We start from the raw sequence: 12897 nt of genomic DNA, 5'->3' as shown, positions 1-12897 counted from the left end.
TTACTTTAAATCACATGGGTGAAAAACACGCCTGAGCTTCATATACACGTTTAGGTATTAAAGAAACCCATTAGCTTGGACAGGTGCAAAATCTCAGACCATTTTCTTTTAGATAAGGGAACACATGTGAGAGGCACTACCACAGAACTACTACAAAGCCTTTCCAATCTCCGTCAGTCATTTGCCTCTGGGAGGTATGTTTTTCTTAGTTGTGAGAAAAAAAACCTTACAGTCCTATGAAGATTGTTCCACGCTAAGATAAACGTACACAGAAAACGTTAGAAATTTTAGTACGCATTATAGAATATCCGCATACAGCTACACAAGGGTAACTGGAAGTCTTATCTAAATGTTTTTTCAGTGGTAAATGTAAAGGACTAGTAGATTTGAAAAACACTAAAGAGATCTTTGTTTTCCAACTTTCTGTTTTTGCACCCACAACCGCACACGTACGTCGCGTACTGGCGATCACACCTATCGTGCGTAGTGGAAGAGGAAGAAAGCGACAGGAATAAGCACGGCACAAAAGACACCGCCGTTCTTAGCAAGGTTACATTCTCCTCTGATTTTAGAATCCATGAGATGATTCAACTTAGTTGCAAAGGCTACCACTGGAAATGAATTCGGAGGAAAACAGACAGTTTTCTTTTTTTTTGTTCCACAATAATGCAGACAAGGCAGTCTCGGTATTTTTTTAAAATTAATAGTTTTAAGCGAGAAATAAATAAACCAGGTCTGTCTTGTTTTTGTCAGATGAGCAAGCAAGAACTAATGGGATCGCGTGACAGATGACCCTCTTCCAATATTGTTCAAAGAAAGAATTTCATCCTGCTTTTAACTGTTATTTACCATTTTATTGACACCAATATAACTGAACTTTCTAATTAGAATTAGAAAAAAAGAAGACATTTTAACTAAAAGTATGAAAGCCTCACTAATTTTATCACCGGTACGCTGGGGAAGGCCAGTCACTGCAGTTCTCACGTGTTCTCCGGCAGCGCTCGGGCCCGCGTCGTTAACGAAACTTCCCCTGACATCGCGCTGAGCAAAGCGGCACTTGGTGATGCAGCTCCCCGCAGTCCTCGGGGCGAAACGCTGCGGTGCGGGGCTGCCTCGACTGGGGCTTTGCTTCTGTAACAGATACTTCCCACCCCTCTCTCTCTCCCTCCCTCTCTCCATATATTTTTCAATATTTAAGTCTAAACCATATGTGCATACATACAAACATTATAAGCACACATAAAATAAAAAAATGCATTTTTTTCTATGTATACAGAGCACTGATACTTTATTTTTTAATATAGTCAAAATCCCAGTACTACTAAAAGTTCTGAGAAATAAAACAATATTTCTGGAAGAAAAAAAAAAAAACAGCCCTCAATAAGACACAAACTACATCATCAAGAAATCCCATTTCTCTTCTAAACATGTATATCTGCATTTCCTTCCTTTCTAGGTTACTTCTAAATATTTTTTTAGCAGCTAATCTCTAAAGCTGAACAGCGTAACTTCTACAATTAGCAAAAGCAAAATTCTCCACGGAGACTGTCTAATGTGCAACCACACCCTGGAGCATCACAAGGACTTTAGGCTGTCCATCTAAGGAAACGAAACCTATACTTGGGCCTAATTAAGAGGTAGAACAAACTCAAAGAACCCCTCACCAATCCCCCTTATCAGCCCAACCACTCAGAAGTGAGCTCCCCTCACTTTGGTCCCCACCACGCATCGTATTCTGCCACATCATTCGCTAACGCGTGAACGCAGCGTCTAGACTTTTCTTGCTTATTCTCACTTACTTGATACTACCTTAATAGTAGAGATTGCTCTTAAAGCTCGAGCACTTTACATGAGTACAGAAGTTATGACTCATTCGACTGAGTGTGCAGAAGCTTTGGCATCAATTTATTTCACATCTCAGCTGGTCTTTGAGTCAGGCTACCCAACCAGCATCTCTACCCGCACAGCCCTAGGAAGATGAAGAACGTAGAGTTTAAACTTTTAGTTTATCAGAGAGGAATGACAAACCAGGAAACTCTGAGTGCTTCCATGGGAACAGGAGGAGGACCGGGAGGAGATCAAAGTGAAGCCAGAGTGGGAATCAGGAGTTACTACGGATGCCAACGGGAAGAGCCTTGCCTTGCTGTGAGTAGCGCAGAAATTAAGTTGAGAGATGGGAAGAATCCCTCATTCATATAAATTAAACAGGGGAAAAGTGGGGGAAAAGTGAGCCTAGTGCTACCCTAAGAAAATTATTATCCACAGCAGACTAGGTCATAGAAGTGAGTAGGGTTGACTAAATATATACTTTCTTTGTAGTTAAGCAACCACTGTCAAAGTAATGAGATTTACTCACATTTCATCCAAGTACTCTTTTGAATTCTAATTAAAGCAACTACAAAATGACCAGTCACACATACCTCACCTTTCAGTGAAGATGACGCATCAGTAAATTTTTGCAATCTCTCCAAAAAGAGATGGTTTTGACCTTATTAAAATTTCCATATACAAAAGAAAATATTTTGCATCTATACTGCCATTCATCCAAACATCTAATGTATCTAAAAATATACTCTCAAATGTAATTCATTTCTCAAGTCATGTGAAGATGACAGAGTTCTTACTTTAGTAAGAGAAAACTGTGGCAGTGATTTTTAGTGACCTCCTCAAATTCTTGGTATGTTGGTGACACAGTTGGAAACAAAATACAAAATTTCTGTCAACTGTAATCTTGTGGTTACAACACTGCAAAAATAGTTGAAATTCTTCTGAAAAGGTGAAAATGCATAAATCAGGAAAAATGAATGAAAGGATTAGGAATACTACCTATTGTTTACTTTAGGATTGAAGAAAGAAAACAGAAAAATATTTTGATAACTGTGCAAGTATCACTGTGCTTTATAACACGATGTTCTTCCTCTGCTGTTTAGATGGTTCCACAAATACTCACCTCTGATTGGTGGCAGTTGCTATCACCCTAACAGAATTTTACAGCTCCAGGGCAGTCTATGTCTATAACAAATGTGGTATCATAGTAATACAACTGATACCATAGTAAAAATTTTTCTCCACATAGAACTAAAGACTAAAGGAATTGAATTATAGAACGGTAGATACACAGCTTCAGTTTCTGAATGGCTGTTTCCTATCAAAACTCACATTTAAAACCTGCAAAGATGTTTTAAGACAAACTAAAGTTCTATTTTTGGTTGATTTTGAGAAAACTGCGTACTGACGTTTACTATTATAAAATAATTAGTGTTCTCATGCTTTCAAACACTGAATACCAGAAATCATGACACCGAATCAAAAACTGAAAAGAGGACACCACACAGCAGATAAAACACTGACATCCCTTCAGAGACTTTCTTTTAAAACAGAAAAAATGGCAGTGTTGAGCCTCAATTGTTTGAAGAAATATTTTTCTCCTCCAGAATTAAATTAGAAACATTTAGAAGCATAAAATGCTGTAAATTTAAGAACATATGACTTTGTGATGATTACACAGCAAAAGAAAAAAATGCATCTCTTCAGATATGTCTCTTGTTTTATTTTGTGTCTTCTTTAAAGAACAGAAAAGGCAATCAAATGCAACAGAAAAATTGTATTAATTGGCAGATCTTGTGATGGTTTCCATTCAACACTATTTTTCCATTCATTTAGCTAAAGCATAATTATTCAGCGCAAACTGCATAGTTTTATACCATGTTTCAAATACCAATAGGCAGAATGCTACTGCTTTGTAGAAAACTAGTACCAAAAGAGGAAGGATGTAGGGACATCACTAGAGCCCGTTATCTGTTCAGCACTCGTACCTTCATATCGGGTACCAGGTTAGCCAGATGTCTGATAGCACCAATTATATGTGGTGTTCAGTAGGGCAATAAATAGTCCTTTTTCCCCTCTGGCCAGGCTCTCAAAGGAGTTCAATATCCTGTTGTGCCAGATGACTTTCCCACCTGACAGAAAAAAAAAACCCAACACACTAACTAAACCCCACAGACACGAGAGGAAGAGGCACATGGGGTCATGGGAATACAAGAAATAGGATGGCAAACGCTGCTTGACCAGAGTGTGGGTGTCTGCCCGTGTACTGAGCTCCTGACATGTGGCAGAACAGGGCAGTGCGAAATCCTTAAAAATCATTTGAGGTAGAAAGACTTAAAAGGAAAACTCCTACGGAATCGATGGATTTCTAAGTGTAATAGATACATTCATAGCAGTATGAAAGGGCGAGCTGTTCTGCCTGGCTACGGGTACAACCATGGCCGGGGGCTTCCCCTGTGTCTGCACTAGTCCATGTTCTCCTGGTCATTGTAATTTACTTCTATTAATTGTAAGCAGTAAGTCTTGGTGAAATTTTAAGTAAAACTATAGGGATATTTCCATGAATTCATAAATACCATATTTTTAAGGAAAGGAACCAGAAAGAAGGTCAAGGAAAAGTGTTTCTCTAAGATCCTAGAATTATAGTTAGTAGGTTTCAGGGGTCTTTTCTGCATTTTAATTTCAATATTCAGCTGCTAATAACTGCACATAATTTCCCAGAACAAGAAGCATTTTTTGTCTGTGTTTTAACATCTGTAGTTTTACAAAGGATTTCTCTTTTGATGGAACTCCTAGAAATAAATTAATTCACAAGTACCCCCAAATCCCACAAGATTTAACAGAGGAATATTTCTTCGTATTAGCAGTGCATGTTCACCATCAAACTGAAATCTAATAAAAGATTTTATGTAAGATTAAAATGTTTTTAATGCATGTATTCAAATACATATGCCTGACACCCACTCTTTCAGGCTCTACATTCACATATACCTATTACTCTACCTGCTTCCCCTTTGCCCTGATGTCTGGAAAAGAGCAGGACAGAAGGGCCACCCACCTCCTGAAACAAATACACAACCAGCTGCTGCTAGGGATACCAAAGAGGAGGCACCGCAGGTTCTGACAATGAGAAAAAACAAACATGAAAGGTAAGGAAAAGCAGATGAAAGCTGGGGACATGCCCTAAATACCAACATGTCTCATTGTCTGAGTGTTGCTTTGAAAAAGACCCCTAGAACACAGGAAAGATTTTTCTAAAGACAAAGAATAGTTATCAAAAGCATGAATTAAACAGGAAATAACAGAAGAAAACAATTGGTCAGGTAAGCCAGTATATGCCTTGCGTTTGCTTCTAATGATACTAGAAAAAAGTTGGGAAAGGGATCTTTTTAATCCTGCTGTTTCCCTTAATTAAGGGAAATGGTACTCATTCTACAAATAACATCCACAGAATGTTTAAGTTCAAAGTATGGGTCATATTTACTTCTTTTTTTCTTCTTCTTCATTAACATAAGATTTGTAACACAGCCATAATTACAGTGCTTTTAAAACAAGACCGTACACAAGTATCAAATTCTGATTGATTACTATTAGGAACAATGAATATAATCTTCCAAAACTTCATTTCTTCCTTTTGCCAAACTTAGATCAGCTGCTATTTAGCTGATGATTTAGAAGCATCCACAAAAGGCATCAGGAGCAATTTAGTAACGCAGGTCTAATTTAATAAAAAATACCTTGTGAGATGATTGTATTACTAACAGAAAGGAATTTATCTCCCTTTGCAGTTATGTGCGCAGTGCAGACAGATCAGTCCCATGGAACCTGCAAATCACTCCAAGAAACTTCAGAATACTCCTCAAATGTAATAATGTAAATTTTTTTTAATAGCAAATTTATTTGAAGTTATGCTTGTATTCCTTCCTTGGTTAAATAAAAGATAAAATCCTATTTCCTCCCAGTTCACTGTGCTGCCTTCTGGAAAAGCAGACTTTCTAGGCACATTAAAAAAAGAAAAGCCTTAGTCGTTTTTTGCATTTTTTTAATTTTTATTTTTTTAAATAAGGAAAATCACAATTCTGGATGGACTTTGTAATTTTTTTCTACCTCATTTCCCCTCCAATATATTTGGCTGCCAGATTACCACCACTGTTTCTGTGTGACAAATCTACTGTGCCATTTAATCAGCTTAGTTCAATTGTAATTTTGCACTATTAACAAAGTGGACTTAGGCATCAGGGACGGAGCACTTGTTTCTGTACGGCTCTCAAATCCTGTATCCAACCTTCAGAGTTCCCTGATACCAAGCTTCTCTAGGCTACCTGGGCCTTCCAGAGCTCAGGAGGCCGACCTGACTCACACGGCCAGACATCCCTGTCTAAGACATGTTCAGTCAAGAAGTCAGCGCTCTTTATTCTTCTGCAGAGAAAAGATCATCTGCTGTTAAAGGACTTGGTGATGTAGGTAACTTCTTCCGAACGACCTTTCCAGCTCTGAAGATGCACCCAATGCAGCTTTTAAAATTCTGGCTTTAGCTTGCCATTCCTTCTGATATTTCTGCCTTTATCACTTTTGCCTCCATCACTACTCTTTCCATCTTATCTTTAGTAAGAAGAAAATGTTTCAGGGGAACTGGCTTCTTTCTCCCAGGGGTTTGAGAGGCACCTCTCCGCGTTAGCGGCACCACTATCGCATGATGGCATCTCCACAACGGGCGCGTGGACAATTAAGTCAGAAGCAGATAAAAACAGTATTCCCTTCCTACTTGGTTGAAATGAGGTTTGGAAATTTTTGTTAAGAAAATGACCTTGTTAATTTTTAAAAGACATCTCCCAGGAGAACCATAATCACCACATCCCTGTTTCACAGTCGTCAGGAGGAATTACAAGGATTGTGTTGCTTGACTTCCTTAGTATCCAGACATATCAGGTATGCAGTTTGTCTCTTCACAGCCTAACAGCAGACACAGTATTTGTAGTAAATGCTGTTTTATGGAAGTAATAGAGAGCAACCTCTCTTATCAAAGAAAGGGAAAGATGGAGTGTCTGCATTTCAATAAGACCCTCTCGGGGCACCAAGGAGACATTTGAGCCCAAGGAAAAGTTGTGTTTAAATCTTAAGGAGAGATTTAACTATTTTTGTTACATCAAGCAAAATATCACATAACATTTCTTCTTTAAATACGGAGCAAATACATAAGAGGTCTGGAGCCAGGCTGGTCTCCAGTTTCACCCAGGCGACACTTCATTACCAGGTTGGAAGTGACGACAGTCAGATTTCAGAGTTCAGCTGGAACACTGATTTCAGAGAAAAGCAGAAAGTAAAGGAAAAACACCCAAGTTCACTGTTAGATTATTGAAAATAAGGTGATGTTGATAGCTCTAATACTTTCAAACAATTTTAGAAACTTTCATCTTTAGCTAAAGAACTTAAAGTTTCTTAGAAGCAGCACCTATTTTAACAGATTTCTTCATCAGTTTCTCATGGTTATTTGGGATACGGAGAAGACTGGAAATATATAGATGGGAAAAAGAAAAAACCAAGGGCACTTTTGCATGTGTATCTTCTCTAACACCAAGCCTGTTACAGAGTTGCTGCTTGGTCCTCAGCTGTGTCTTTCCCACCTGGCCCTTACAGAGCTTCAACTGCCCCAATGTGCCAAGACAAATATTTGCAGAGCCACACTGAAACCCACAGCACTGAAATTATTTGGGCTTACAGCAAACAACAAAGAAAACAAACAAAAAACCCCAAAGAACAAAAATTGAACCTCTTGGAGGAAATTTTGCAGAGTCCAGCTAACCACCTGTCTCCCCTCCCAATAAAAACACAAAATAAATTGTTTTATCTGCATCATTTCATTAGCCCACAGATACACGACCACAAGCACTTTCACTGGTACAAGAAAAAAGGGGAGAAAATCTGCATGTGGAGAAGGAATGAATGGCCGAGGGGAAGTGGGCTGAAATTCCTCCGATCAGCTTGGCTTGTTGGAGCAAACTGCAAACATCCTTTTTATGGCCATGTCGCTAATGCCAGTTTAAATCACCAGTTTAAACCACCAAACCAATTTTGATCTGCAAGAATTTTGATGCCGGAGATAACACTATAAGTTTTTTAAGGAAAGACATCAAAGAATTTCAAAAGTTTAGCTAAGAGTATCCACGTCAAAATATTGATATTGTTAAAAACTGTCATCTATTTAACCCACTTAAAAGTTTAAATTCAGGATTTTGGTTTGTTATTTCTTTAACTCCCTTTGGCGGTTAAGAGACCACAAATATATACCCCCTTCTTGCTCTTTTAGAATGATTTTAGTCTCAAATTAAATAGTACAAATTACTAGTAGAATTGCCACCTAGATACTACTGATAAATAAAGCAGCAGTGTTTATACATGTTCAAAAAAAGTAAAAAAACTCCTATAAGAGCTTAATAATATCTTCCTATCTTCCTCCTTTCGTCTCTACTCACTTCAGCCCAGTTTTTATTCTTTTTTCAACTTATCTGAAACTAAATCCTGAACTACCCAGCTCTCTCCACTCCTACCACGTCCTGCTGAAGTTGGTGAAGCACAGCCTGTGCACAGACCTACGACCATCGACTCATTTACAAGACCAGACCCTTGGACTGGGAGACTGGCAAAGCCTGCGCCTTCGGCTCTGTAAAGCTGCACAGCATTCAGGCATCATCACAGCAACTCCCAAGGATGCAGAGATTCACATGCATGCCTCAAAAATTGAATACATTCTTTTCTATACCCAGATGAGATTATTTTACATTGAGTGGTTAAGCTGAAGTAAAGAAACAGGAAAAAAAAAAGGCAAAAAAAGGGCCTTTGTCCTTAAACAGTTTTTTCTTTGCTTTCTTTGGAAGAGTCATCTAAAAAACTACTACTGTTGCAGTATGCTCTTTCATGACATTTAGCCTTAATCTTCTCTTTCTTCATTTCACTGCTTTATTTCTAGTTATAAGCCCCTTACACTAGCCCGAATATTTCCTTTTTATCTTTAGTTGTTTACAATTTTAGATATACGTAGGCTGTTAAGTCTTGTTTCGTCTGTTCTCTTTTCTTACTCTTTCCATAACACTACTTTCTTAAGAGACCAGACAAAGGCACATTCAGGTGTCTTTGATAAATAAGGCAAACCACCATTTTAGCCCAGAAGTAGTAACACTAAATCATCTGGCTGGAATCCCTTGGAGTGAGTGTCCACACAGACGTGGCTGTAAGTCATGCAACCAGTTACAACCTTTTCAGTGGATTGCACTGCGGTCCTAAAATTTGATATTTGTGTCTAGCTCTCACACGCCACGATATACGAGCCTTTGGTACTAAAATTCTAAGAAACCAGGTATTTCCTGAAATCCTCTGATTTTGGTAACTTATGTAGAGCGAATACATGAAAACATGAACATATAGACAAAATAGTATCATCAAACCAAAACGCCCAAACCAAAACCCTATTCACAGAAATTCTAAACATTTTTGCTGTACAAAGTAAATATACAATGATATGGTTTTCTATGAACCCAACCTAGATAAATGACTGTATGTTCATAGATAGTCCTGGCCATTTGAACACAGCGTTATGGCAACAAGCCCAACATTTTGGATCAAGAAAACATAATGAGCACAGAGCAAATGTAACTTTATTATCTATCAGAAATTGATACCAGATTTCTGCATTTCCACATTCAAAAGCTGATGGAATCAGACCTACTTTTTGTGTGGTTTATCTGTTTCTGCCCTACAGCTCACCCCTCCCCAAGCACTAAGAGAACCAACTAACTGCATCAGGAGCTGCCCCTTAAAACTAACCTGTTTTCTTGCGGTACTAATTATAATTTGAATTAACTTCTTGCTGTAATTCACCACACAAACGCTTGTGCAGGCAAAAGGCAGGCCGTGACAACATGGTAATAGAAACGAGCTTCTTTTGGTAGTTTATCAGAAGCAGAGCAGAAGAAGGTAACTACAGAGAGATAAGGCCATAGGGAGCTCTGTGGAACAGAGGTGGAGGCCTGTAAACACTGGAGTCATCATGGTCACAAGCCAGAGTTACCCATACTAAATGTATGTTGACCCAGGGCAGTACACTGGCCTATAACCAACCTCATGTTTCACTTATTCCACTGAAAACCTACACTTACTATAGGTTAGAGCCTATAGTGCTGGTTGGAAAGGACCTCTGGAGGTCTCCAGTCCAACCTCTTGGTCAAGGGAAGTCCACCTAGATCAGGATGCTCAGGCCACTGATCGATTAAGTTTCACATTCCTCTGAAGAAATAGATTTTACAACCTCTCCAATCACCTTCATGGTGATTTAATTTTCCTTACATCTAACTGGAATCTCCTTTTTTCCAGCTTCTGTCCACTGCGTCTCACTGTGCACCTCCAGACCAAGTCTGCCTCTGCCTTCCCCATACCCTCCAACCAGGTAGAAATGCACTTTCACAATTCCCCCTCCCTGGATGACAACCAGCTCTGTACTTCAACTGAATACCAGTAAACCCAGAAGTCTATCTCCTATTCATCTTACAGATAGAAAATGGGCCCCATTTACTGTAGAAATGAAGCATAAACACGCAGAAAGACTGTATATGAGGTGAACAAGGAAAGTTTAATAAATCTCCTTAAATCCAATCAACAGCTCCATTTAGATATTTCAACTGCTCCTTACACTATTCAGTGCAACTACACCTTAGCATGCAAATAATTTTCAGTTGCTACTGCCAGCTCAGCAGGGGAAGATTTAAATCTGGATTTTCTTGTACCATAACTTTTCATTTCTTGGTTGTCAAGGTCTGAGATATTCTGAATTCTGTGTACTGTAAGAGTTAGAGATACTGCCAACAAATCTCCATACCTCAGCAAGTTTTTCTTTTTTCTTTTTAAACATAAGGAAATATTTTTGAAAGTGAATTGGGTCCTTTTAGGCAGCTGAGGTTACAATGTCAGTTTGTTCTTAGCAAAAAGGTACAGATGCTATGGGCTTCTTAGGTCTTCTACCACTTACTGTAAATAATGTTATAATTTAATCATCAAAATAATCTTTGGTTTTAATTTGCTTAGAAGGTAAAGTGGCTTCCTTAATAGGGAGGGGAAAAAAAAAAATCATTTACAGAAGCACATGCGTTCCCAAATCTCGTCTGCTTTACAGCAGACTACACTAACACAAAACAATATTCTTTTTCCCCGCCATCTCCACTCACCCTGTAAGCACAAATCACCACATGATCCTGCCACCACCGCCTTGACTTCCTCGTGTCACCTGGCTCTTGCGAGGTACCACGCTTAGCTGGCCTCTAGTCAGCACCATCCAGCCGGGCACCGGGTTTGGGCACCCCTCTCCCTTCTAAAGGGCATCTGGCCCGACACAGTCTCATTCAAACACCTTTGGATGACCGGGATTCAAATCCAGCTCATTCTATGCTGAAGTTTGGGCAATGTTTCCTGAGTCCCTTATTTCATTTGATATAAGTCTATGCTACTTCTGAAAAGGGCAGTTTTGCTCTTCCACAAACCCACTCATTCATTCCCATTACCTCCCCTGGCTAGCACTGGCATTTACGGGGCCATGGACCAAGCCAGGCTGAGCAGCTGATCGGACCAAAACCTACTCTGGGGGAGTGGGGAGGAAGGTAAGAGACGAGCTCCTACTCATTTTCTGGTTATACAAACGCTAATACTAAAGCAAAAGGAAGCAGCAGGGACACAGGCAGCTGGCTCGCATGCCCTGTTTGTTCTTCCCCTGTAGTGATGCCTCCCAACTTCGTTCATCAAGACTGCCTTCTCAAAGTCATTAATACAAATACTTAGAATCAGTGTTAAGGCTGTCCTTAAACTCCTGTGTTAACTTTATGTCACCTTGACAGTTCCCCTTTCTCAATACTAACATTTATTTTTAGAAGCCTTGACAAGATGGATAATTCTTGTAGTATTTTCTACATTCTACAGTTTAACTATAGTTTCTAATACAAAATTATATCACAAAGCTTCACTGAAATACTTTACAAGAATGGCACCATTCTTAGCTGAATGAGAATTCTCCATGGAGAATAACATAGTCTAAAATAGCTCCAAGATGTAAATCTCTCATTTGACTCCCTGGGTGCCCTCATCGGCCTCCTTCCACATCACCAGCATGTTCTGAACCTACTCTTGGCTCCCTCAATACCTCTTCCCAGCTTCTTCCCCAAGACTTCCCCCCAGGTCATCTCCTGTACATCTCAAGGAGATTGTCTTATCCTCTTGGAGCGTGTGGCTGTGTGTGGTCATCCAGGGGCGTGCATGATGGGGGGAGGCAGGAGAAGCCAGGAGCCGCAAGCACAGAATCACAGAATCGTTGAGGTTGGAAAACACCTTGAAGATCCTCCAGTCCAATCATTAACCTGACAGTGACCATTCTCAACTCCACCAGATCCCTCAGCGCTGGGTCAGCCCGACTCTTCAACCCCTCCAGGGATGGGGACTCCCCCCCTGCCCTGGGCAGCCCATTCCAACGCCCAACAACCCCTTCTGCAAAGAAATACTTCCTAAGAGCCAGTCTGACCCTGCCCTGGCGCAGCTTGAGGCCATTCCCTCTTGTCCTAAGGCACAAAGCCTCCCTGACCTTACCTCCTGTGCGAAGAGACTTCTGACACACTTGTCTGTATACGGGAAACCTCCCGTGTGATCTAAGGAATATAAAGAGGAAGATGTTCCTTTTAAAAACAATATACTGAGTGATAAGAGAATCCCTATGCTGCCACAGGAGGTGGCAGAGGACAGAAGTATAAATGCCTTCAACAAGGAAATAGTAGTTATGGACTACAGATCCATTAGCAACTATTAAAAACACATGGTGTGAGACCAAGCTTCATTTCTAGATGCCTGATGGAAGCTGAGGTTCTGATAATCAATGAAGTATATCTCTATACATCTACTTTTGCTAAGTCCCTGCGCCATCCGTTGTCATGGACGGGATACAGATGGGCCGCAGAGCTGACCCTGCACGGCTCTCCTGAGGAGAGCAACACACCTCCTCAAACCACAGGACACCCATGGGAGAACAAGGAGAAACACAGG

At 39.9% G+C, this 12897-nt stretch overlaps 1 protein-coding gene across 10 annotated transcripts in view; it reads right to left on the bottom strand.

The window, feature by feature from the left end:
* MBD5 (methyl-CpG binding domain protein 5) overlaps positions 1-12897 on the bottom strand; it is a 147556-nt gene that overhangs the window by 100221 nt on the left and 34438 nt on the right. Inside the window, exons 1-2 of one of the 10 annotated variants that reach the window (XM_074873816.1) lie at positions 4886-5031; positions 3816-3959 (exon numbers count right to left, since the gene is read on the bottom strand). The exons of the other annotated variants lie outside the window; for them this stretch is intronic. The gene's annotated coding sequence lies outside the window, so the exon portion shown is untranslated. Of the gene's footprint in view, positions 1-3815; positions 3960-4885; positions 5032-12897 lie in introns of those variants that run through there. 10 annotated transcript variants of the gene reach the window in all.

Source organism: Strix uralensis, chromosome 6 (genome assembly GCF_047716275.1).
Source record: "Strix uralensis isolate ZFMK-TIS-50842 chromosome 6, bStrUra1, whole genome shotgun sequence".
Classification (NCBI taxonomy): domain Eukaryota; kingdom Metazoa; phylum Chordata; class Aves; order Strigiformes; family Strigidae; genus Strix; species Strix uralensis.
Note: the sequence above shows the minus strand (reverse complement) of the source record. Positions and strands in the feature narration are given on the sequence as shown.